Source organism: Nyctereutes procyonoides, unplaced genomic scaffold (genome assembly GCF_905146905.1).
Source record: "Nyctereutes procyonoides isolate TBG_1078 unplaced genomic scaffold, NYPRO_anot_genome, whole genome shotgun sequence".
NCBI classification, from domain to species: Eukaryota; Metazoa; Chordata; class Mammalia; order Carnivora; family Canidae; genus Nyctereutes; species Nyctereutes procyonoides.
The window spans coordinates 15,172,865-15,196,929 of record NW_026575125.1 but is presented as its reverse complement, the minus strand read 5'-3'; the positions used below and the strand labels follow the sequence as shown (position 1 = coordinate 15,196,929).

General features: G+C 44.9%; 1 protein-coding gene across 4 annotated transcripts in view; it reads left to right on the top strand.

The window, feature by feature from the left end:
• Positions 1-1,564: 1,564 nt before the first annotated feature.
• ADGRG2 (adhesion G protein-coupled receptor G2) overlaps positions 1,565-24,065 on the top strand; it is a 129,156-nt gene continuing 106,655 nt past the window's right edge. For all 4 annotated transcript variants that reach the window (XM_055338946.1, XM_055338945.1, XM_055338944.1 and 1 more), the window contains exon 1: positions 1,565-1,622. The gene's annotated coding sequence lies outside the window, so the exon portion shown is untranslated. The remainder of the gene's footprint in view (positions 1,623-24,065) is intronic.

The window sequence follows — 24,065 nt, the reverse complement described above, 5'->3', positions numbered from 1 at the left end:
AGAAGGGCAACTGCCAGACATGGGGTAGTCGTATGCGGAGTTTCAATAGGTTCTGCCAAATAGCAGTGTCTGAGGTTTTTGGGGGCTGTACACAATATGAAGTCTACTTTCCAGTAAGTCGAAGATATGCAATTGTGAAGTTAATGCAAAGAGAAACAATTTAATCCTTTGGAGTATCATTAAACCTGTTTATTAAAATATACTGTCTTCCCCCTTAGCATAATGCTGCCTCCAACTTGTTATGTAACCTGGATGAGCTTCCAGATCTCCACTCCCCCTTAATCCAACCAGTCAAAAGTCTCTCTGAAAACACTTTCCATTCATTTATCCAGCTAGAATGTTGTGAGTGTTAATAAGTTGGCGTTTGCAAAACAAACTCAACCCCTCCTGCAAAGCAGAGTACATCTTACCTGGGGTTGTATCTAATATGGCAGAGTCAGCCAGGATGTGCTCTGCAGACCTGCACTTTATAAATACCTTCTCTAGACTGTGAATGCAGTTCAGAATCTAGAAGCTTGGTTCGGTGGTAAAGAACAATGGACTATTCTCCTGCAGATTTTAATGAAAGAGAATTGTGCCTTTTTGAGTGATAAAGCATTTTGCAAATATAGATGCTATTTGACTATAAAGGGTAGGGCTGAAGTGGGTAGTTGGGCAGCAGTAAAAGGAGGCAGAGAGGGAATTCAGAGTGCTTATTTATCCCCCCTCGTAACTACAAGTAATTGGAATTGTAGAGTCAAGGCCCCCAGGCCTCCATTTCCCCATCTGTAACATGGGGTACTTTGACAAGCTGATAGATGATCTCTAAGTCCCATCCAGATCTGGTTCCTACCCTGTCAACGTGCTCAGGGAGGAGATGCTAACAGAAAAGATAGAAGGGACGAGAGACAGCTCACTCCATATACCACGTCCCCATTCTCCAACACATACATTCAGCAAGCTGGGAATCCCAGTTTCTAGGTATCCGCTTGTAACCTGCGCTTCACCAAATAACCATGGAGCTAAAACCTTTCCCAGGACATTTTCCTCTCCGCCAGTGGCCTGACATATGATCTCTGCGTTGGGGCTACTGTGGCAGAGGGGAGACCTCGGGGTTCCCACGCATCACAGTGCACGGTGCTGAAAATGGTGGGACAGGCATGTGGGTACCAGGGCGACCTCTAAAGGTGAGGGGGGGCGTTGGAGGTTGAGGGTCTCCCAGGAGCGCGCCGAACGGACGCGGGGCATCCGAGGGTCGCACGGTCCAGGGAGTCCAGGTGGCGCCGCGGGGGCCTCTGCAGGGGTGGGGGGGCCGCCCAGCCCGCCGGCCGGATTCTTTCCCCGCCCCCCTGCCCGAGCTCCCCGCCGGGCTTCAGCCAGCCGCGCCAGTCGCTCACACCCTCCTCCCTCGGCGCCCCGCCCGCTCCCCACCTCCGCGCCCAGCCTCCGCGCCCAGCCTCGCCGCCGCCGAGCGCCGGACGCGCCACACCGCGCTGGGCAGCTGGAGAGCGGGCGGCGGAGCTGTCCCGGAGCGGCGGGGGCGGCGCCCAGCCGGCGGGAAGAGGGAGGGACGCGGCTCGGGGGAGAGGGGACAAGGAGTGTCGGAGGGCGCCCGCAGCCAGTCCGTCTGCCGGGATCGGCAGGTAAGCGCGCGGCGCAGGGAAGAGTCGCCCGCGGGCTCCTGAGACCCAGCCCGGGAGCTGGCGACGGGCCTGGACCCGGAGGGCGACCGGACAGCGGGGCGAACGCCCCCTCCGCTCGCCTGCGGCGCCGACTCGGAGCCCGCGGCCGCCCTGAAAGGCAGGGGCAGAGGGGCCGAGCCCCGGGGCCCGGCCCCCCGACGTGGGAGAGTGCTCGCCACGGGAAAGGGGCTCCGGCGACGCGTTCTCCGAGGGCTAGGGGGCCGGCGTGTGTCTCCAGAAGCTTCAAACGGGCTCCAACTCTTCCCGCCCCTCCGGGAAGCGGAGCCACGGATCTTGTTCGCGCGGGCGGTCTTGGAGACCAGACCCTTGGGGGGACTCAGTTTACCGCCCCGGGCGGGTGGGGTGTGGCGGAGCTAGCGGAGCGCGAACGCGCCTCGGGACCCGACGGCTCCGCGCAGCGCTGTGTGGCGGGACCCAGAGCAGGTGGCGGGGGGCGCGGCGGGATGGAGCTACAGCCCGAGGCCTGGGGGTGAGCACGGTGGGGAAGGAAGAGGCTGGAGGTCTCGAGTGACCGCTTTCCAACAGGGACTTGCCCTTTCGAAGGCCCTGGAAGTATGTATAAGAGGAGGAGGAGAGTCGATGGGCTTTGCCAGAGTCAGATGAGGCAGGCGGCAGAGGGTTTTCCTTAGCTTCCTGGAAAGTGACCCTTAGTTTGTCTTGTCCCCCACGAATCCCCTGGGAATCTTAAAATGCAGATTCCGATTCAGTAGGTCTGCGGTGGGGCCCGACAGTCTGCGTTTCTAAGAAGCCCCCACGTGATACTGATGCTGTGGCTCCCTGGACCGCATTTTTTATGGTAGGTACTGCAGAGGTCCTTTTTGTCCAACAGGCTGAAAACCTTAGGAAAAGTGAGAGATCGGTAGAAGAAGTCCTAAGACTTTATAGTCCCAGCTCCACCCTAGACACACACAGGAAATTGATTGCTCTTCATTCAGAAGCGAAATGCTTTACTTTCCTTACCAGCTTACTAGCCAAATAAAGTATCCGTTGATCGAGCTGGCTTCGCGGACGTGCAGCCTGTACTCGGTTTACATGCTTTGCTGTCGCTGTTGAAATTCTTGGTAATTTTTGAACGCCGGGCTTCGCATTTTCATTTTGCACCGGGTCCTCACAAATGATGTAGCTGATCCTGTCTATAGTCCCCGTAGGCAGAAAAAGGACCCGTGTCTTTGATCAGGTTTAAGAGCTGGTGGGTGATGGAGAGTGAAGATTTATTAAGCCAAAGGCTAGCTGATGTTGCAGTTCCTCCCATCTTTCTTCCCTTCTCTTTGGCTGTTTGAAGAGATAAGCCTGTGAGTGTAACCTCAGCTATACATATGCCAATACTTACCGCTTTATTAATTTTAATAATTAGCAATTTATTAAGAGCAGAATCATTAGTAGGCAATGCAATTAAGTTCGACGTCATAACAATTTGTAAATCAAGTGACAAAGTATGTGTCATTCCCAAAGGATTTGGGGAGCCCTGTCTAGTGTCTCAAAGTTTTGCTTAATTAAGATCTGAAAGGAGCTGGACATTGCTTGGTTTGGCTGCTTTTACAACTCAAATGCAAAGCTGGAAAGCAAAATGTGGCCAAATTTTATAGCTGTTCAGGAGTATTGTTTTACAGGGCCTCGGGGCGATGCCAAGCCCTGATCGTATTCCCGCTGCTTTTATCATTCCCACATCCTTGCAAGGTGACTTTCCTTAAAGGGGGGATAGAGCAGATTTTGCTATTGAAAAATACTGAAGAAATGCAGGGTGTTTTCTGTGTGGATAATGCTTGCCCAAGCCCCAGATTCCAGGTGTGTGTGATTTTCTAGAAAAAACAAAAAAGGTTGGAAACAGAAAAGAAAAAGAAGTTGAACTTTAATTATGGACATGATTTTGTTAAGCAGAGGGAGAAAAACGTCTGAGAAAAGGAATTTCATTGGTGGGTTTGGCAGGGAAAGGAAAGCCGTGGTTTTGGTACCATGAACAGCCTTCCAGAAATGGCAAAGTGAGTTTGCTCAGGTGTTAGGGAGCCAGTTAAGAAGCTGCTTTTGCGTGGCCTGCATGTTCCTTCTGGGGGCTCTGGTGTGGTTGTGGTGTGGCTTGAGTCTGGTCTGGGACACAGAGGGGGACATCACTGTGTAGGTTCCTGGTGCTTTCACTGCTCACGAGAAATTGGCAAACACGTTTTTCCATTTTGCTGCCTGAGAATGCCAAGTCCCTTTCAAATACTTGCTACAAACTCGGAAGAGCACCGTTAAAGAAGAAAAAAAAATGTTGCGGGGGGGGGCAGAGAATGTGTTTCTGTGATGTTAATAATTCAGAGGATAGAAATGAGATTCTGCTTTTAGTAAAAACCTGGGAGCTGGTTTTGATGCCTTGCTGAGAAAGGCCTTCCCTACCTCAAGATAGAGGGCAAAAAAAATTCTTTTAAGATGTTTATGGTTTTTAAAATATGTGGGTCTTTAATTCACATGGAACTTATTTTGGGGACATGGTATGAGGTGGGGGTAGTGGAAGTTAAGAAATAGGCTAAACATTTGGTAAAAATTACCATAAAATAAATCCTCTCAGTCAAATAAGATTCTGTGAACACTCTGTTCCATTTTATAAAACTACTTAATTAATTCTTGAGTTGATTCCATATTTCTGAAATTGAGGTATAATTTACGTATAATAACATTCACCCTTTTCGTGTACAGTTCTATACGTTTTGCCAGATACATATAGGCATCTAATGAGCACTGTAGCAGGATAGAGAAGAATTTGGTCACTCCAGAAGATTCCTTATTGACCCTTGGTGGTCAGCCTCCTCCACCACTCTCGGCCCCTGGCAACCATTGATTTATTTGCTGTTACTATCAGTTTATCTTTTCCAGAATGCCCTGTGAGTGGATCCACACATGATGTAGCCTTCTGAGTCTGGCTCCTTCCACCTCGCACAACGCATTTGAGATTTATCAGTGTCGTGGGAATCCATAATTTGTTCCTTTTTATTGCTGAGTACTATTCCACAGTTTTTTTTTTTTAATCCTTTTGTTGACTTTCGGTGGCTATAAACAGGGCCAAGTTTATTTGGGGCCAAATATTTATTCACATATAGCTTACACTCTCATTCCGCTCCGGTGGATACCTAGGAGTGGGATTGCGGAGGGATTGTGTGGTAAATTTAACTGTGTCAGAAAGTGCCACACTTTTCCCAAGCGGCCACACCGCAGTGCGCTACCACCAGCAGCAGTGTATGAGAGGTCCAGTTGCACGGCATGCTCGTCAGCAGTGCTAGGTATTGTCGGTTAATTTTATCTTAGCTATTCCAGTGGGTTTGTGGTGGCAGCACTTGTGGTTTTAGTTGGCACGTCACTGATGACTAGTGATGTTGAGCATCTTTGCATGTGCTTTTTGGTCATTTGTGTATCTTTTCTGAAATGTCTGTTTTTCAAGACTGTATCATTTGTCTGATTGAATCGTGAGAGTTCTTCACAGATCATATCTGGATACAAGTCAGATACCTATATTGCAAATATTTTCTTTTAGTCTGTGGCTTGCCTTTTCATTTTCTTTCTTTTTATTGTGATTCGAGAACCCTTAACTTGAGATCTACCCTCCTAAATTTTTAAGTGTATAGTATAGTACTATTAGCTATAGGCACTGTGATGTACAGCAGATCTCTAGAACGTATTCAATGTGTACAACTGAAGCCTTGTGCCCACTGAACACTAACTGCCCATTTCCCCCTCCCCCAGCCCCTGGCCACCACCATTCTACTCTTTGTTTCTATGACTTTGACTATTTTATTTGACTTATATATCATATAAGTGGAATTACTGATGTTTTTTTGAAGAGCGGAAATTTTCAGTTTTGATAGGTCTAATTTATCAGGTTTTGTTCCTTTTATAGATTGCAATTTTAGTAACCTGTCTGATGAATCTTTGTCTACCTCACGTTTACTGAGATTTTCTCCTGTACTTCCTTCTGGACATTTTATAGTTTTGTCATTTATTTTTTATTTTTATTTTTTTAGTTTTGTCATTTATATGTAGGTTTATGACTTCCTTTCAGTTAAGTTTTGTATAGGTCAAGATTCACTTTTGTCCATATAGATAGCCAGTTGTTCCAACACCATTTGTTGAAAAGACTGTACTTCCCTCCTTGTATCCCCTTGGCCCCTTTGTCAAAAATCAATTGACAGTATATGTGTGGGTTTGTTTATTAATTTATGTATTTATTTTAAGGGGCTGGTGGAGAGGGGCAGAGGTAGAGGGAGAGAGAATCTTAAGCAGGCTCCACACCCAGTGTGGCTTGACACAGGGCTCCATCTCACAACTCTGAGATTGTGACCTGAGCCAGAATCAAGAGTTGGACTCTTTTTTTTAAAGATTTTATTTATTTATTTATTTATTTATTTATTTATTTATTTATTTATTTATGAGAGACACACAGAGAGAGGCAGAGACACAAGCAGAGGGAGAAGCAGGCTCCTCGCAAGGATCCAGATGTGTGACTTTGATTCTTGGACTTCAGGATCTACGTCCTGAGCTGGAAGGCAGGCGCTAACTGCTGAGCACCCAGGCATCCAAGAGTTGGACTCTTAACTGACTGAGCCACCCAGGCGCCCCTGTGTGCTTTTATTTTTTTCTTAAGATTTTATTTATTTATTCATGAGAGACAGAGAGAGAGAGAGAGGCAGAGACACAGGCAGAGGGAGAAGCAGGCTCCACGCAGGGAACCCGATGTGGGACTTGATCTCAGGACTCCAGGATCACGCCCTGAGCCGAAGGCAGACACTTAACTGATGAGCCACCCAGGAGTCTCTGTGTGGGGTTATTTTTGAATTCTGTTATGTTCCCTTGATCTATGTGTGTGTCTGTCCTTATGCCTATACCACACTGTAGGTCTTACACATTCTTGTTAGGTGAATTCCTAGATTGTTTTTGTGAGTGTAATTTTTATTGCTTTTAGAAATTATATCATTTATCCCCATTTCATTTTATAATTACTAGACTCTTGTGTAGAAAGGCTATTAAATTTTTTTGTAGGTCTATCATATTCAAGCCACATTACTGAACTTTTATTAGTTCAAAGTCTCCCAGTCAGTTTTCTTGGATTTTTAAAGTAGACAATCAGACTGTCTGGAAATGAAACAATATAGGGATTGCTTGCCTTAGTGGCTAAGCTTCCCTCTTAGGGCACAGTTCAGGAGTATCTGATTTGGATGGGAATGATTCTAAGACTTTACTACTGGGTATTATGCTTGCTGTAGAGATCCGGTGGTTATTCTTACTTCAAGGAAGTTTCTTTGCATGTGGAGCTTCTAAATGTCTAAAGTTTAATTTTAAAATTTCATATTCTGCTTAGACTCTTTTTTTCCCATTGAAAAAGCCCAACAGTTTAGAGATGAGTCACTCTTCCCAGCTTCTTTGGAGGGTCATATTTTGATTTCCCTGGAGGAGAAGGTAAGTGTAGTATAAATCAATCAACTTATTTAGACTATGAAGATACTACCTTTGGAGCTTTTTATAATGTCCTCATTTGGGGGGATACCAGCTACAGTGAGAAAGGGAGAAAATAAAGGGACAGATTATATGATCTCCTTATGAATAAATAAGGTAGCTTTTGGTAGTGTTTACAAACTTTCCCGCCCGCCATCCATAGTGAGAAGTAGATTTTATAGCTCAGCCTGGTATGAACCTACCTATATATGATTGAAATAGAATCTCACAGTCTTACGCATTTTGCCTTTGTGCAGTATATTCTGATATCTTCCGTTTTCTTCCATCTGTCCTATTTCATTTAAAAATGATGATCAGGGACGCCTGGGTGGTTCAGTGGTTGAGTGTCTGCCTTCGGCTCAGGTCATGATCCGCTCAGGTCATGATCCTGGGCTCCTGGGATTGGGCTCTTGGGATAATAAAACCTTAAAAAAAATGATGATCATTGCTCTACAAATGGATTCAACCACTCTTTCATGAAACACCCTCTGTCCTGTTAGTTTCTAAGCCCCCAAACTGCTGAACTGGGTCCTAGACAGATTCATTTTATATCAGATCCTATTACTCTGCAAAGGGAGACATTTGTCTCTGGAATTACTGTGTAGCCTCTAAACCAGCATCTACCCTTGACCCCACAGAACAGGTCATAAATGCAGTCTTGTAAACCCACTGCTCAAAGCTCTCTCTCTCTTTTTAAGATTTTATTTATTAATGAAAGATATATATAGAGAGGCAGAGACACAGGCAGAGGGAGAAGCAGGCTCCATATAGGGAGCCTGATGTGGGACCCGATCCCGGTACCCCGGGGTCATGCCCTGAGCCGAAGGCAGACGCCCAACCGCTGAGCCACCCAGGCATCCTTGCTCAAAGTTCTCTAATAATCTCTACCACACTTCGAATAAGACCCCAGTTGTTCATTGTAGCCTCTGAGGCCCTGTACAGCCTTCACCCCTGTTCTCACCCTTCCCCAAGCACACCAGCATTGCGTTTCATCAGACGATCGCCTAACTTGTTGCTGTGTTTCATTCTCTTCTCTGAACGTCCTTCCAAAACAACATTCCCTCTTTACCTCTGTGAATTCCCGTCCTGCATCCTGCTTTTGTTTCCTTCATAAAACTATTATCTGCAATTGTATCATTTGATTATTTGTTTACTGATTCTGTGTCTTCTTTTCCCTGCTAGAATATAAGTTCCCAGAGAGCGAGGACTTTGTGTAACTTGCTCACTGTTATGTTCTCAGGACCTAGAACAGGGGGACATAGTAGGTGCTCAATAAACATTTGTCAACGGGATGAATGAGTGTGCCTGGAAACTGGAAGAAATCAGGCTACTAATCCTAAGAGAAATTCAATGAATTCTGCCTTTCTGTTCTGGTTTAGTGTAGCACCTTCTGTTGGTTAAGAATGGATATATATTTTTTTTTAATTTTTTTTTTTATTTATTTATGACAGTCACAGAGAGAGAGAGAGAGGCAGAGACACAGGCAGAGGGAGAAGCAGGCTCCATGCACCGGGAGCCTGATGTGGGATTCGATCCCGGGGCTCCAGGATCGCGCCCTGGGCCAAAGACCGGCGCTAAACCACTGCGCCACCCAGGGATCCCCAAGAATGGATATATTTTAATGTAAACAGTCCATTAATCGGGGATCCCTGCGTGGCTCAGTGGTTTAGTGCCTGCCTTCGGCCCAGGGCGTGATCCTGTAGACCCGGGATCAAGTCCCACGTCGGGCTCCCTGCATGGAGCCTGCTTCTCCCTCTGCCTGTGTCTCTGCCTCTCTCTCTCTGTGTCTCTCATGAATAAATAAAATCTTAAAAAAAACAGTCCATTAATCAACAGACATCAGGTATTTACTCCATTTCTGATTCCGTGATGGTAATAATGATAGCTAATAGCTAATATTTAATGAGCAGGCACTGCTCTTACTGCTTTACATATATTCACCCATTTAGTCCTTCCAAGTTCTGGAGGCAGGTGCTATTATCATTTTACAGATGAGGAAACTGAAGCACAGAGGGGCTAGGTAACTTGGCCAGGGTCATCCAAAAAGATAACGGATCTGGGATTTGAACACAGACCATGTGATTTTAGAGTCTGTGTTCTTACCTACAGTGCTCATGGCAACAAGGAGCACACCCAATTCCGAACCTTTTTAAGCACGTCGTATTTATGGCCTTTAGTCCCTAACAGAGTGGTTCTCAACCAGGGCTGCTTTTGGCTCCCTAAGGACATTTGGCAACGTTTGGAGACATTTTTGGTTGTCATGACTGGCAGAGGTGGGGATGCTGCTGACACCTAGTGAGTAGAGGCCGGGGATGTTGCTAAGCATCCTATAATGCACAAGACCCTCTCCCCCCTTGCTCCGCAACCAAGAATGATGTGGCCCAAAAGCCCATAGTGTTGGGCTTGAGAAACCCTGCCTTAGTGCAGTAGTTCCGAAAGCTGGCTGCCCACTGAAACCATTCGGGGAGTTTTCAGAATAAATACGGACGTCTAGGTCTAGGTCTTGACCTTACTAGTAAACCTCAAGTGGACTTCCAGCATTGCCCAGCAAGCCTACCATGCTTGGGTGGTAGGTCTCCTTTTCTCTTCTCCAGAACAGCTGTTTGACACCTTTTATTTTCTCAGCACTCCTAAATCAGCTGCTGACTCTGGCTCATTAGACAGCAGCCTACTTTACTTAGATCCCTGGTGCACAAACCCCCAACATGCTCACATTCCTACAAATACTGAATACTTATGGTGCTCCCCACTGGTGCTGTGAAACTGAATGAGACTTTCCCAGTGTGCCAGAGACTGGCTGCTTTTCTGGGCTCTGGACCTCTTATCCTCTTTGCCTTCTTAAGGACATATTCCTTCTCCTCTGCCCCCTTTAAAAGCTTTTTATGTGGAGGGGTGTCTGGCTGGCTCACACAGTAGAGCATGCAACTCTTAATCTCCGTCGTGAGTTCAAGCCCCATGCTCAGTGTGGAGCCTACTTTAAATAAATCAAAGCTTTTTATCTGGAAATAATTTCAAACCTTGCAAAAAAAGTTGCAAAAATTAAAACTGTACAGAGAAAACCCATATATCCTTTATCCAGATTCTTCTATTAGCATTTTACCCCATTTGCTTTATCCTCTGCACGCACATCCCTTGTCTGAGCCCTTTGAGGATGTTACATGCAGCATGGCTTTACTCTTAAGCACTTCAGTATGGTTTTCCTAAGAATAAGAATATTCTCTTACATAACCACAGCGCTGCTGTCAACTTCGGTAAATTTAACATCCATATTATACTGTTACCTAATCTGCCATTTGTTTTTGTCTTTTTGTTTACCTAATCTGCTCTTTGTCTTCCAAGTTAGACAATAGACGTGATAACATCCTTGACAGCATTTTTTCCTTCTAGCATAGGATTTGCTCTAGAGGTGTGGGCATTTAGTGGTCTTGTGTCTTAGCTGCCTTTAGTCTGAAACGTTTCCATAGTCTTTCTTTGTCTTTTATGACATTGGCGCTGTGGGGAAGGAAAAGTGATTTTCCCTTGCACCCCCCCCCCCCCGCCCCATGATACGAGACAGATTAACAAGAGAAAAACAAAGAACTTGAAGAACACGTGCACCTCCTGTATACATGGCACAGATCCAGGACAACTAACTCCCCGAAATGGCCCAAGTCAGCACCTTAAGCCCCATCTCCTGCTAAGGCCCAAAGGAAATCTGGGGGGAGAGGGGGAGAGGCAGTTCTGGGAGGCGACTCGAAGAGCCCAGTAAACACGTAGGGCTGTGATGCCGAGTTAAACCCTGCCTTCTCTACTGACAAGGGTTTCTAAAGATAGAGAGCAGCCCGCTCCCTTGGTACGGAGGAAGGCACCCTTACAGGTGGAGGTCTCCCTGATACGCATAAGTGCCTCTTCCAAAAAGGTAAGGTCTAATGGGTTTTCAGAGATTCTCTTGCATCTGCTTTTCTTAGAAATAATCCCCTTATGCCAAAGAGGCATATCTTGGGGTGGCAAATGCTTCTCGGCTTCAGTATTTAGGATACAGACAGACCGGCCCCCTCTCTTTTTAAGAGAACCTTCATCATTTTGGGTTTGTTTGATGCTTCTTGTGACTAGGTACAGATTATGCATTTTGGGTCAGATACTGCAAAGATGATGTTGTGTCCTCGGGGTATCACAGCTGGTGGCCCGCGATGCCTGGATTCTGGTGCCTGAATGGGGTGTCTTGATCGGATGGGGGCCGACAGTCGAGTGGAGGCCTGCGGCGCAGGAGTTGAAAGCATTCACCCTAGGCAGAACAGAGGAGATAGACGTTTATTGGCTACACCGAGGGAGCAGAGGGAGCGGTGGGCGGACAGCAGAGGAGAGGGTCTGCAGTGAGGCAGTGGCTGGGGGCTGTTTTTAAAGGGGGAAGATGAGGAAGTATGGTGACATATGGAACGTTCCCCTTTTTGAGAACCGTGACTGCTTGTAAGTAGCCCATTAGTTAGGGCCTGGGGCTATTTTGGGGGGGTTGCGTGATGGGCCTGTCTGTATTCAGCCAGGGGGTCACTCTGGCCCTGTCCGCGGTCCATTGGTCAAGCCTGTTTGCCTAAAAGTGGCCTCTACACGGATGTCTATCTCTTCCTCCTTGGTGAATGTTAATTTTGATCCCCTGGTCAAGGTGTTGTCTAATTTCTCCACTTTGTCGGAACTGGTTTCTTCCTTCCAAGTGAGTCATCTGGGGAAGGACACACATAGCCTGCTCCTCATCAGTTTTTCTCTCTAGGTTTAGCACACAGTGGTGATTTTTGCCTGATCCAGTCTTTAATAGGATGGCTGAAAATAATGATTTTCCAACTCTGATATTCCCTCCCCATTTGCCAGGTGGCCCTCACCAAGACTCCTTCCTTCTTCCCCATTGATTTTTTTATTCATGTATTTCTTATTGAGATGGACTCCTGAATTCCTGTTTTCTCCAGTGTTTTGTACTTCATTATTTTTGTTCTCACATTGTGAAGACTGTAATTCTTTTTTCTTTTTTTTAAAAAGATTTTATTCATTTATTCATGAGAGACACAGAGAGAGAGGTAGAGATGCAGGCAGAGGGAGAAGCAAGCTCCATGCAGGGAGCCCGACGTGGGACTCAATCCCGGGACTCCAGGATCAGGCCCTGGGCTGAAGGCGGCGCTAAACCACTGAGCCACCCAGATGCCCTGTCTCCCTCCTTCTTTCCTGCTTCAATGCACCCCTCTCTCTTTTCTGGATCATTTCCATTAGCTTACAGTCAGTGCTCTAATGTATAATATCCGCTCTGGCTCCACAGCCCCCACCTGTCACCCCCGCAATACTTGTCACCCCTTCTCAGAGGAGCCTCTTCAGAGACCGCACATACTTCATCACCACACAGTCTTCCAGGTGTGATCTAATCTGAGTCCTGTCCTGATTCTCTTCTCATCAGTTCTCTGTGAACACCACGTTCCCAAACATGGCAGCCGCCGTTTCTCTGACTGTGCTTGACTTTGCAGTGGCATTTGATCCCGTCAGTCATCCCCGCCTTCCGGGAACTCTTCCTCCCTGTGGCTTCCATTGCATACTCTCTTGTACTATGCTTTCCTACTCTTGCTGGTAACTTATTCTATTTATTCTAAGCCTTCATTTCTGACTCCTCCTTCTCTGCTCAACCCACAAAGGTCAGTGTCCCTCCAGGGCCCGGGGACTCCTTTTCTTCTCTTTACAGCTTCTCCTGAGATGAACCCCCACCCCCACCCCAGTCCCATGGCTTTATGTTTCCTCTAGAGGCCAGTACCTGCAGCTGTGACCTTAAAGATCCACTAATCCGTTCATTTAAAAATGTTGTATAGGGCACCAGGGTGGCTCAGTGGTTGAGTCGCTGCCTTTGGCCCAGGGCATGATCCTGGGGTCCTGGGATCAAGTCCGGCATCAGGTTCCCCACAGGGGGCCTGCTTCTCCTCTGCCTATGTCTCCACCTCTATGTCTCTCATGAATAAGTAAATAAAATCTTTTTTTAAGATTTTTTATTTATTTATTCATGAGAGACACAGAAAAAGAGGCAGAGACATAGGCAGAGGGAGAAGCAGCCTCCTTGCAGGGAGCCTGATGCGGGATTTGATCCCCAGGACCCTGGGATCACGCCCTGAGCAAAAGGCAGATGCTCAACTGCTGAGCCACCCAGGCGTCCCATAAATAAATAAAATCTTTAAAAAAATTATATATACTATCTCCCTCCCCCAACTTTATTGAGGTATAGTTGCTGAACACAAATTGTATATGTTTAAGGTGTACAATTCGCTGTTTTTATATAGGTATACATTGTGAAGTAATCACCACACTCAAGCTAACATCCACCACCTCTCATAGTTTACCTTTGTTTTGGTGTGTGTGTGAACAGTTAGGATCTACCCTTTTAGCAAACTTCAAGTATACAATACAAGTATTGTTATCTGGAGCCACCATGCTGTACATTAGATTCCAGAACTCATGCATTTACACTGATTTTTAAAAGTGAACTCCAGCCTCCTTAGCATGGCATTCATACTGCACTAACTTCTATGAGATTAAAATGTAGAGTCAGTCTCATTGTCTTAAGAAATAGCTTTGAGACCTTTATACCAGCTCAAAAATATCATCGAGAAATACTATAAAACAATGTTGATCAATTGGCCAATTCTAAGAATGTTGAAAATTTTGGGGGGAACTTGAAACATTAAAAGGCTCCTAAATGGGAACTATAGAAATGAAAAATGGGGAAGAAAGCACAGAGAGAATCACGCTCTTAAACATTTTAGGTTTTTAAATATTAAAATTTAAAAATCTTGAAACAGAAAAAGACTAATCCACATGGCTATCGACTTGGCATCTCGAACTCAGTGTTTCAGAGCAAAATGGGATTCGCTGCCACCTGCCAGCCAAATCTGATTGTCTCCCCATCTCTGTCTATGGCACCACCATCCATCCAGTTGCCAAGTCCCAAGCCTACAAGTTCATGCCCCACATCCAAAGCCCATCAGTGCATCTCGTCAATTTGGCTCCCAAAGTATATACCCCAAAGTATATCCCTGGATATACTCCTCCATCTATGTCAGTCTGCCACCATCTCATTCCTGGATAATTGTGGTGGCCTCCTATAATCCATTTCCCATACAGCAGCTAGAGCATCTTTTTAGAAGCATTAATTGGATGTCCCTCCCCTGCTGTTCACCTGTCCCTGTTGAGGATCACTATCCTCCTTTTCATTCTTCCAGCACATTAAGCTCCTTTTGTATTAACTTTTCTCTCTGGGATGTTCTCTTTGTCCCCTCCCCAATCTTCCTATGGCTGGTTTCTCATCATTTATATCTCAGGTTTTTAAAAAGATTTTATTTATTCATGACACACACACACACACACACACAGAGAGAGAGAGAGAGAGAGAGAGAGAGAGAGAGAGAGAGGCAGAGACACAGTCAGAGGGAGAAGCAGGCTCCATGCAGGGAGCCTGATGTGGAACTAGATCCTGGGACTCCAGGATCATGCTCTGCGCCAAAGGCAGGCGCTAAACCACTGAGCCACCCAGGGATCTCCTATAGCTCAGTTTAAATATCACCTATGATTACTTGATCTAGAATAACCAACAAGTCACCCTTTGTATCCTTCTCATCTTATTTCAATTCTCAACATTGCGCTTTTATCATTACATTAGTTTTCTTGTTTATTTGTATATTTATTGTTCCCCCTTTCCTCTCTTTCCTCTCCTTCTTTCCTTAAGCTAGAATGTAAGCAGGACCCATACTCTATGCCCAGTGCATAGAATAGTATTTGGTATATAGTAGGTATTCAATAAATATTTGATGAATGAATGATACATTTAAATTGCCTAACATAATTTCCAGCACTTGGAAGACACTAAATATTCTTTTTCTAACATGAGTGTCCATCTCTTTCTTGGGTTAAGTCCAAAAGCTTCTGGTGAGAACAGTGATTTGATAAACAGATGCATATGTATGTGTTAGGATCCTGATTTTTTTTAAAAGATTTTGTTTATTCATGAGAGACACTGAGAGACAGGCAGAGGCATAGGCAGAGGGAGGAGACTCCTCGCAGGAAGCCGGATGCGGGACTCTATCACAGATCCTGGGATCACGCCCTGAACCAAAGGCAGATGCTCAACCGCTGAGCCACCCAGGCATCCCTAGGATCCGAATTATTAGAGATTCCAGACAAAAGGGAATTACATTTTGCCAAGAAAAAAAAAAGCAGTGCTAGAATTCCAGGAATCTACAGTATCACATTTTTCAGTGTGGGGCTTTCCTGGCCCTCCTAACTTAAGATTGATTCTCAGATTTTTAAATTGACATGTTTGGGGTGCCTGGGTGGCCCAGTCGTTTAAGTGGTCGACTTTTGATTTTGGCTGAGGTCATGATTACACGGTTGGGCTCTGTGCTCAGTGTGGAGTCGGCTGGAGATTCTCTTTCTCCCTCTGCCTCTCCCCCCCCCTCTCTCTTTCTCTCTCTCTAAAATAATAAAACAAATCTTTTAAAAAAATTGAGGGCAGCCCCGGTGGCGCAGCGGTTTAGCGGTTTAGCATTATCCTGGAGACCCGGGATCGAGTCCCACGTCGGGCTCCCTGCATGGAGACTTCTTCTCCCTCTGCCTGTGTCTCTGCCTCTCTCTGTGTGTGTCTCTATGAATAAATAAAATTTAAAAATCTTAAAAAAAAGTACAAGCTAAATTAGAGCAGATTATTAAAAAAAAAAAAGAAAAAAATTGATATGGTGGGGTGCCTGGGTGGCTAAGTTAGTTAGGCATCTGCCTTCAGCTCAGGTCATAATCCCAGGGTCCTGGGATCAAACACCACATTGGGCTCCTTCCTCCCTGTTCGGCAGGGGAGCCTCCTTCTCCCTCTCCCTCTGCCCACCCCCCCACTGCCTTGCTCATGCTCTCTCAAATAAATAAATAAAATCTTTAAAAAAAATTGACATGTTTATCCTGGCATTTAGACCTGTGAATTTTCTAAACCCACTGGATATTCATGAATTGAATATGTGGGAGAGGGAGAGAAAGATTGGGAGGATGTGTTCTGAAGTGGTTTTCCTTTTTTAAGCGGGGGTGGGGGGAGGATTGTTTGAAGATTAGCTGTGGATTTTTTTTAAAGATTTTTTTTATTTATTCATGAGAGACACACACAGAGACAGAGAGAGGCAGAGACACAGGCAGAGGGAGAAGCAGGCTCCATGCAGGGAGCCCGATGTGGGACTTGATCCCCGGTCTCCGGGATCAGGCCCTGTGCCAAAGGCGGCGCTGAACCACTGAGCCACCCGGGCTGCCCCTAGCTGTGGATTTTTTGTAAACTCTTGTAGTGGATTCTATATGGTACTAAAGGTTCCAGGAAAAATCAGTACAAATGAACTCAACTAGTGATTTTGTTATATAGGTGATTAACTTTGACAGAATGTATCACATGTTTTAGGATATTTGGTTGGAGAAACCATTACCCTTGACCCAGTAGCATTTATATTTTTAATTGAATCAAATTCTCATTGTTCTCATTGTTCACACATGAGTCCACAGCTGTGTACCATTATTCACTCTTGTGATATTTATCACCTATGCATCATTATTAGTCATTTTCTTTGACTAATCATCCATCTGTAGTGAGAGTAGGGAAGTGTGTCAGGTAGAATTTCATGGATATGGATATATTGAGTCTTAGTGTTTTTGACTCATCTGTAAAAATGGATTAAATGTGTATATATATATATTTTACATTTATTATTTTCTAAAATATTTACTTTTTAAATTTTTATTTATTTATTAAAAGATTTTATTATTTATTTACTTGACAGAGAAAGAGAGAGAGCACAAGTTGAGGGAGTGAGAGAGGAAGAAGCAGGCTCCCTGCTGAGCAGGGAGCCTGATGTACTCCCCACTGAGCAGGGAACAGGAAGCAGGGATCCCAGGAACCCTGGGATCATGACCTGGGCCAAAGCCAGACACCCAACCGACTGAACCAACCAGGCACCCCTACTTATTTATTTTAGAGAGAGAGAGAGAAAGAGAGAGCACACAAATGGGGGGAGGGACAGAGGGAGAGAATCTTAAGCAGACTCCCTGCTGAATTCAGGGGCTCCATCTCACAACCCTGAGATCATGACCTGAGCCAAAATCAAGAGTTGGCCACTTAACCAACTGAGCCATGCAGGTGCCCCTACATCTATTTTTAAAATTTAGCTTTTTATCGAAATACACATCATACATAGTATAAATTGACAGCTCAGTGACTTCATGAACTGCACACATCTGCTACCAGCCCCCATGTGAAGAATCAGAACATGAGCAGCAACCAAAGGCCCCCTTCACAGCTCTCTCTGGTCACTACCTCCCGAAGTAACTATTATTCTGGTTCAAATGTCACAGATGCATTTTGCCTGTTCTTGAATTTCACATATATGGTAATACACAGGACATCTGACTTCTTTCACTTGGTGCTGTTTATGAGATTCCTCTATTATTGTGTGGGGTCATAGTTGCCATATTCTATTTATGACTGTACCACAATTTGCCCTTTCCACACTCAATGGGCCATTGGCTTTGTTTACAGTTTTTGGCTTTTATTAATTGGTGTTGGGAGGAACACTCTTGGGCATATCTTTTGATGAACACACGCGTGCATTACCCAGTAAATATCGTAGGGGAGGAAAATGATTTCCCATCTACCTTTTCAGGTTCTTGGCTGAGACACCAACCCCCTCCCTCCCTGGAATAAGAGACAGATTAACAGAAAACTAAATTTAGTAACATGTATACCTCCTGATGCATGGGAGAGACCCAGGAAAATTGAGTAACTCCCCAGAATTGTGCAAGACATCATCTTAAATGCCATCTCCAGCTAAAGACAAAAGAAGATGTTGGGGTGGTGGGGAGCCAGTTATGGGAGGTTACCAGGAAAACCACAATAGACAAGGGTAAAGTTTTTATGCAGATCTAAGCCCTTACCTTCTCCACTGATAGAGTTTCTAGAGTTTAGGTATCTTCCTCGTACACAAAGGGAAACACCCTTACAAATTGATATTGCCCTTGTAAATGTAAATATGCCTTACAAAAGGCTCACTTCTGGGTTTTCAGAGCTCCTCCTGTGTCTGTGGTTTCTTAAAAGTTATCAGCCTCAAGAGAATCCTTATGCCAAACAGACACATTTTGGAGTGTACTATTCTGCTTCCCTTCAATACCTAAAAGAGTGCTTTACATATATATTTGACCCTTGAACAACGATGGGTTTTTGAACTGTGTAGGTCTTATATTGGATTTTTTACAATACAGTACTGCAAATGTTTTCCTTATGATTTTCTTTCTTTTTTTTTTTTAAAGATTCTATCTATTTAAGAGAGAGAGATAGAGCATGGAGGGGCAGAGGGAGAGGGAGAAGTAGGCTCCCCACTGAGCAGGGAGCCTCATGCAGGGCTCAATCCCAGGGCTCTGGGATTTTGATCCCAGCTGAAGGCAGATGCCAGTAACCGACTGAGCCACCCAGGGGCTCCAATTTTCTTAAAAAAAGAAAAAAGATTTATTTATTTATTTATTTATTTATTTATTTATTTATTTGAGAGAAAGAGAAAGAGAAAGACCAAGCAGCGGGGGGGGGGGGGGGGGAGGAGGCAATGGGAGAGGAAGAAGCACGCTTCCCACTGAGCAGGGAGCCTGATGTGGGACTCGATCCCAGGACCCTGGAATCATGACTCAAGTCAAAGGCAGATGCTTAACTGAGTGAGCCACCCACACACTCCAGGGCAACCATTTCTAAACATTTTTACAAGTTGTCCATTAGTTTCTCCTCTGAATGCAATTAGGATTAGTAGCCACCTTTGGACATAGTCACACATCTTTATCTGTATACAGTATTGAAGCTTTTTATTCATTTTTAAAAAGATTTTATTTTTTAAGCAGTCTCTGCATCCAGCGTGGGCTTGAACTTACGACCCTGAGATCAAGAGTCACATGCTCCACCAACTGAGATGCCAGATGCCCCTCTAGCGTTTTATTCATAACTTGAATTCAGTTTTAGCATCAGTTGTTTTTCTACTTTAATTTTTTTCGGAGAGTCTGTTTCTATGCTCACTTATTCCTTTACTAACTACCTATATCCAGAGTCATTTAAAAAATATCTTAAGAATTTTGGTATGCTTTTTCTTTTCCTGCAGCACACACACACACACACACATGCACACACACACAATTATTTTGAAATGGAAAACTTCTGAAACTGTTAAATGTATTTTGCAGATGTTGAGGCAAAGGTTTACCTACCTGAATAGATTTGGAATGGTACAGGTTTTTTAAGTACTGGTTCCTAATTTTGCCAAGAAGAAAAAGGAAGAGCAGAAAGAAGTAATTGTAAGTTTTGAAAAACTAAAGTATGCTTTATTTTGTTGTGACTACACTGGTTCAGCAGACACCACTTTCTTCCATTGCCCCAAGTTGCATTCACTTACTCCATTCAGCAAATCTGAAGTTTATTCCACAAACTGGATAGAGCGAATATAGATAAATGAGGCAAATACCTTCCACTTGATTTTGGTGGGAGACAGAGTCACTGAATGAACTCTATACAGAGCACATTGTTGGGATAGTATTATCTATAGCAGTGCTTTTCAAATGTAGGAACTAATCACCTAGGGATCTTTTTAAAATAAGATGCAGATTCTCTAGCTCTGGGGTGGAGCTGGAGATTTCAGGGGACCACACTTTGAACAGCAGGGCTTTGGAGCACAATTGGGGGTTATGTGGAACCCTTGTCCTTTGCCCATTTACAAATGATAAACATCCCTGCCCCAGTGCCTCTCTGCTAGTCCTCCCAGCACTGGCTGAGGAACCAGCCACATGCAGTCCTCTTTAGAGTGGCAGACAAAGCCGGTGCTCTTGGAATGTTTCTTTTATCCTCAAGTAGAAACTCCTTTCAACCTCTCTCATCTAGTCTCTCATCACACATTCCAAACACCCGAAGAAAAATCACTGACCTCCTCAAATGCACACCAACCCGAAACACATATAACACACACTCTAAATCCCAGCTACTGAACTGAAGAAAGGTGTGAGGCAGGGAGGCATGAAATCACCATCTTCTCTCCTGGCTTCAACATTTGTTCTAGAGAGACTGGGTGTCCATTTCGACATCCCTGGCCCCGACTACTTCAGTACACAGCAGCTGCCTTCCAGCCACCAGCTGGTATTTCTTGGAGCGCCCCCCCCCCGCTTGCCCATGGGGCAGGTTGGGAGTGCCAGGGAATGAACACTGGGAGCAGCCCTCAACCAATGGCTGATGACAGTTGGGAGATAAATAGTTCAGCTCCTTTGCCCACAAGTGGGATAACTCAGACAGATGGGCATTCTATATGGCCCCCAGAGTTCACCAGGACTGATCTTCAGTTGCCCCCAGTGGTAACTGGCTAGGTAATGCACCTGTATTAGCTGCCTTCCTGCTTCCATCTCACTCCCCATTTTCCTGTTCACTGGAGTCACGTCCCAAGTCTACCAACTACTTGCTCTTGAATCCTTCCTCAGTCACTTTCTGGAGGAACCCAAACTATGACAGGCTTCTTGAGGCCAGCAGTCAGAAGGTGCTTTTGTTTGTTTTAATACAACTCCATTATGAGAAAATAGCATGGGAGGCCTGTGGGGTGTGTTCTAGGGGGTTTCACCAGCGTCTAGTTATTTTGTTGGCATGACACTAACCATTTAGGTGGCTAGAAAAACGTCTGATCATGGAGAGAGTGCTTCTGTGTTTCTGGGCTGTTTGGGGATCATGTCAGCAGAGATGATATCCTGGTCTTTCTGATCCCCGCGCAGTGGGGTGCTTGTCTGAGTTCTGCCCCAGAGCTCTTGACCACATCTTGTGGTCCCCACACCTCATCCTGGCTGCATCCTACTCCATGCTCCTCTCCCTGCGATTCTCTATTGTGGGCTCTCTGCCCAGCCCCTTGGGACAGGAAGCTGTTTCTTGGACCATCCTTTTACCGTGAAGACATTAAATTTCAAGGGTGTACCCACACCTGTTTTCCAAATTTTGCATCAAGGATCAGCGCTCCTCTTAGCCACATCTTCAGCTTGCCTGCTGCTGCCTCCTCCTGCTGCCTTCCCCAGACTGGATGTGGGTCTGAACCTTGGCATAATTCAAGCCTCATTTAAGGACTGCCTGTGCCCACATTGGGGTTCTTAGTTCATCTGTATGTTCACAAGTATGCTATGACCCAGCCTTCTCTCCTCAAGACCTTGTATGCAGAGTCTCCCTTTCTGTGGTTCCTTCCATGGTTGCAACTCACAACATGCAGCGATGTTTGGAAGGGTGGCCTGACCTGCCACTCTGGACTGGATTTCTCACAATCTTGCTGTACCTCTACCAGGGTGTGCTGCCTACCAGGTGAATGAATGCCCATGTCTTCCTTTGGACCTCTTGGGGTTCCCTTGGTTCTTTAGGTTTGACATTTTAAGGGTACATGCTACATCAACAGGACTAGCTTTAATGTAAACATCTGTAAAAACATCAAGGATGGATGGCTAGGTGACTGCTTCCCTGTGACTTTAGGCTCTTCCTGGCTTGCAGACTGCCACCTTCTTGCTGTACTGCCTCAAAGGCAGTAGGGTGGAGGGGGGTGTGGAGTTTGTGAGAAAGAGAGATCTTTCTCTTATAAAGCCACAGACCAATCGGATTAGGGACCCGCCCTTATGACTTCATTTAACCTCATTACCTCCTAAAGACCCTATCTTCAGATACAGTCACACTGGGGAGTTAGGGCTTCAACATAAGACTTTTTAGGGTATACAATCCAGTCTGTCCTAGCAATAACTGTGCCCAGCTTCCCCCTACCCCAGTATTTCTCCTGTTCATCTAACAGAATCCTGAAATTCCACAATTAGAGAGTCTTCCTTTGGTTTAAAGAATTGTTAAAATGTGAATGGGCATAGAATTTGGTTTATGTGCCTTGATGTGAGGTCTTCTAAGAGCAGATAGGGATTCAAAAAGTATAAGGTCACTGGACACATACGGGGGTGGGGGGTAATGGGCCCCACTGAGAGGACAGAAAGGGTACTAAAAATGAAGTTGGTTTTCTCCAAGCAGTGTCTGTCTGTTGATTTTGCCAAGGCCTGTTCAAGTCCTCAGAATTCTTTTCTTTTTTTAATTTAATTTAATTTTTTTTGTTTTTAGAATTATTTTCTTATCCGTTCCCATAAAATAACCTTTAAAATGAGAGAATTGAGCATTTGACCCTGTTTGCTTGCTTACTTGCTTGCTTTCCTTCTTTCTTTTTTTTAAAAGATTTTATTTATTTATTCACGAGGGGCACAGAGAGAGAGGTAGAGATATAGGCAGAGGGAAAAGCAGGCTCCCTGCGGGGAGCCCGATGTGGGACTTGATCACAGGACTTCGGGATCACGACCTGAGCTGAAGGCAGACACTCAACCTCTGAGCCACCCAGGTGCCCCTTGACCCTGCTTTCTTGGATGTGTAAGTGATTTGAAAGACACTGTCTTTTATTTATTTTTTACTAATTTTTTTTAATTGAGAGAGAAAGAGAAGAAGGAGGGGTGGGAGAAACAGAGGGAGAGGGAAAGAGAGAGAATTTTAAGCAGGCTCCATGCCCAGTGTGGAGCCGGATACGGGGCTCAACCTCTCGACCCTAAAGTCATGACCTGAGCTGAGATCAAGAGTTTGACATCTAACCTGACTGAGCCACCCAGGAGCCCTGGAAAGACACTATCTTTTAAAGAAGGAGTCCTCTTGACTCTGTGCAAAGGGAGAGGGAGAAGTACAACTTATTCTTGGTTTATCCAGCCTTCTATCAACATGGATGTTCTGTTAGCCAGAAAATTTTTTGTTTGTTTGTTTGTTTCAGAAAATTATGTATAATGACAACAGATGTTTTTGTAAGGCCCCTATGTGCTCCTAGAGTCTAAAGTACTTTTTGAATTATTGAAGATTAAATCATTTATGGGATGATTTTCCTATTAACTGTGATTTTGATGGTCTTAGTTACTGTTTGTTACTCAATGGTAATTCTCTATTAACCAGGATATTTCCACTTTGGTACTGTAGCTTCTTCCTCTGCTAGAATCAAAATGGTACCTGAGGTGAAGTGAGCTCTTCTTATGGGTTATTGCTGGGATTAGCTGCTTATGGAAAATTGGCTCAGGTAATCAGAACACTGTGTATAGCAGGCCCATGGCTGTGACCCCTATGTGGCCTTGGTTCCTACAGGGACCCACTGAGGGTAGATCAGTGCTGGTTCAGTTCTGCTGAGGAAAGTGCATAGAATCCCATCTACTTGGGCAGCCCCAGTGGCGCAGCGGTTTAGTGCCACCTGCAGCCTGGGGTGTGATCCTGGAGACCTGGGATCGAGTCCCATGTCGGGCTCCTGGCATGGAGCCTGCTTCTCCCTCTCTGCCTCTCTCTCTTTCTCTCTGTGTGTGTTTCTATGAATAAATAAATAAAATCTTTTTAAAAAACTTAGAATCCCATCTACTTTGGACCTGCTCCATCAATGGTGTCATCAGGAGATCCTCCACCGTGGCCATACATTAGCTTTAAAAAAGTACACAGAGGTAAGCACTGTCCTGAAATTGGTGTATATCTTCTCATATACTTCCTTACACTTATCCTACATATGTATACCTCCCTAAGCAAAAGAGAATGCTACTTGCATGCTTTTAAACTTTACTTGACTGGTTTCTTTTTACTGTCCTATTCTGCAATTTTCATTTTCAAACAACATTTTTTTGTGAGATCTGTCCTCATTGTTCCATGTAGCTCTAGGTCATTTCCATTTTTCTGTGGTATTCCATTATGTAAATATGTATTCATATATTCTTCTGTTGATGGTCATTTAGGTTGTTTCAGATTTTGTTATTAAAAATGAAGCTACTATGAACAGCCTTGAACACATTTGCTTGTATTGATACAAGAATGTTTCTCTAGGG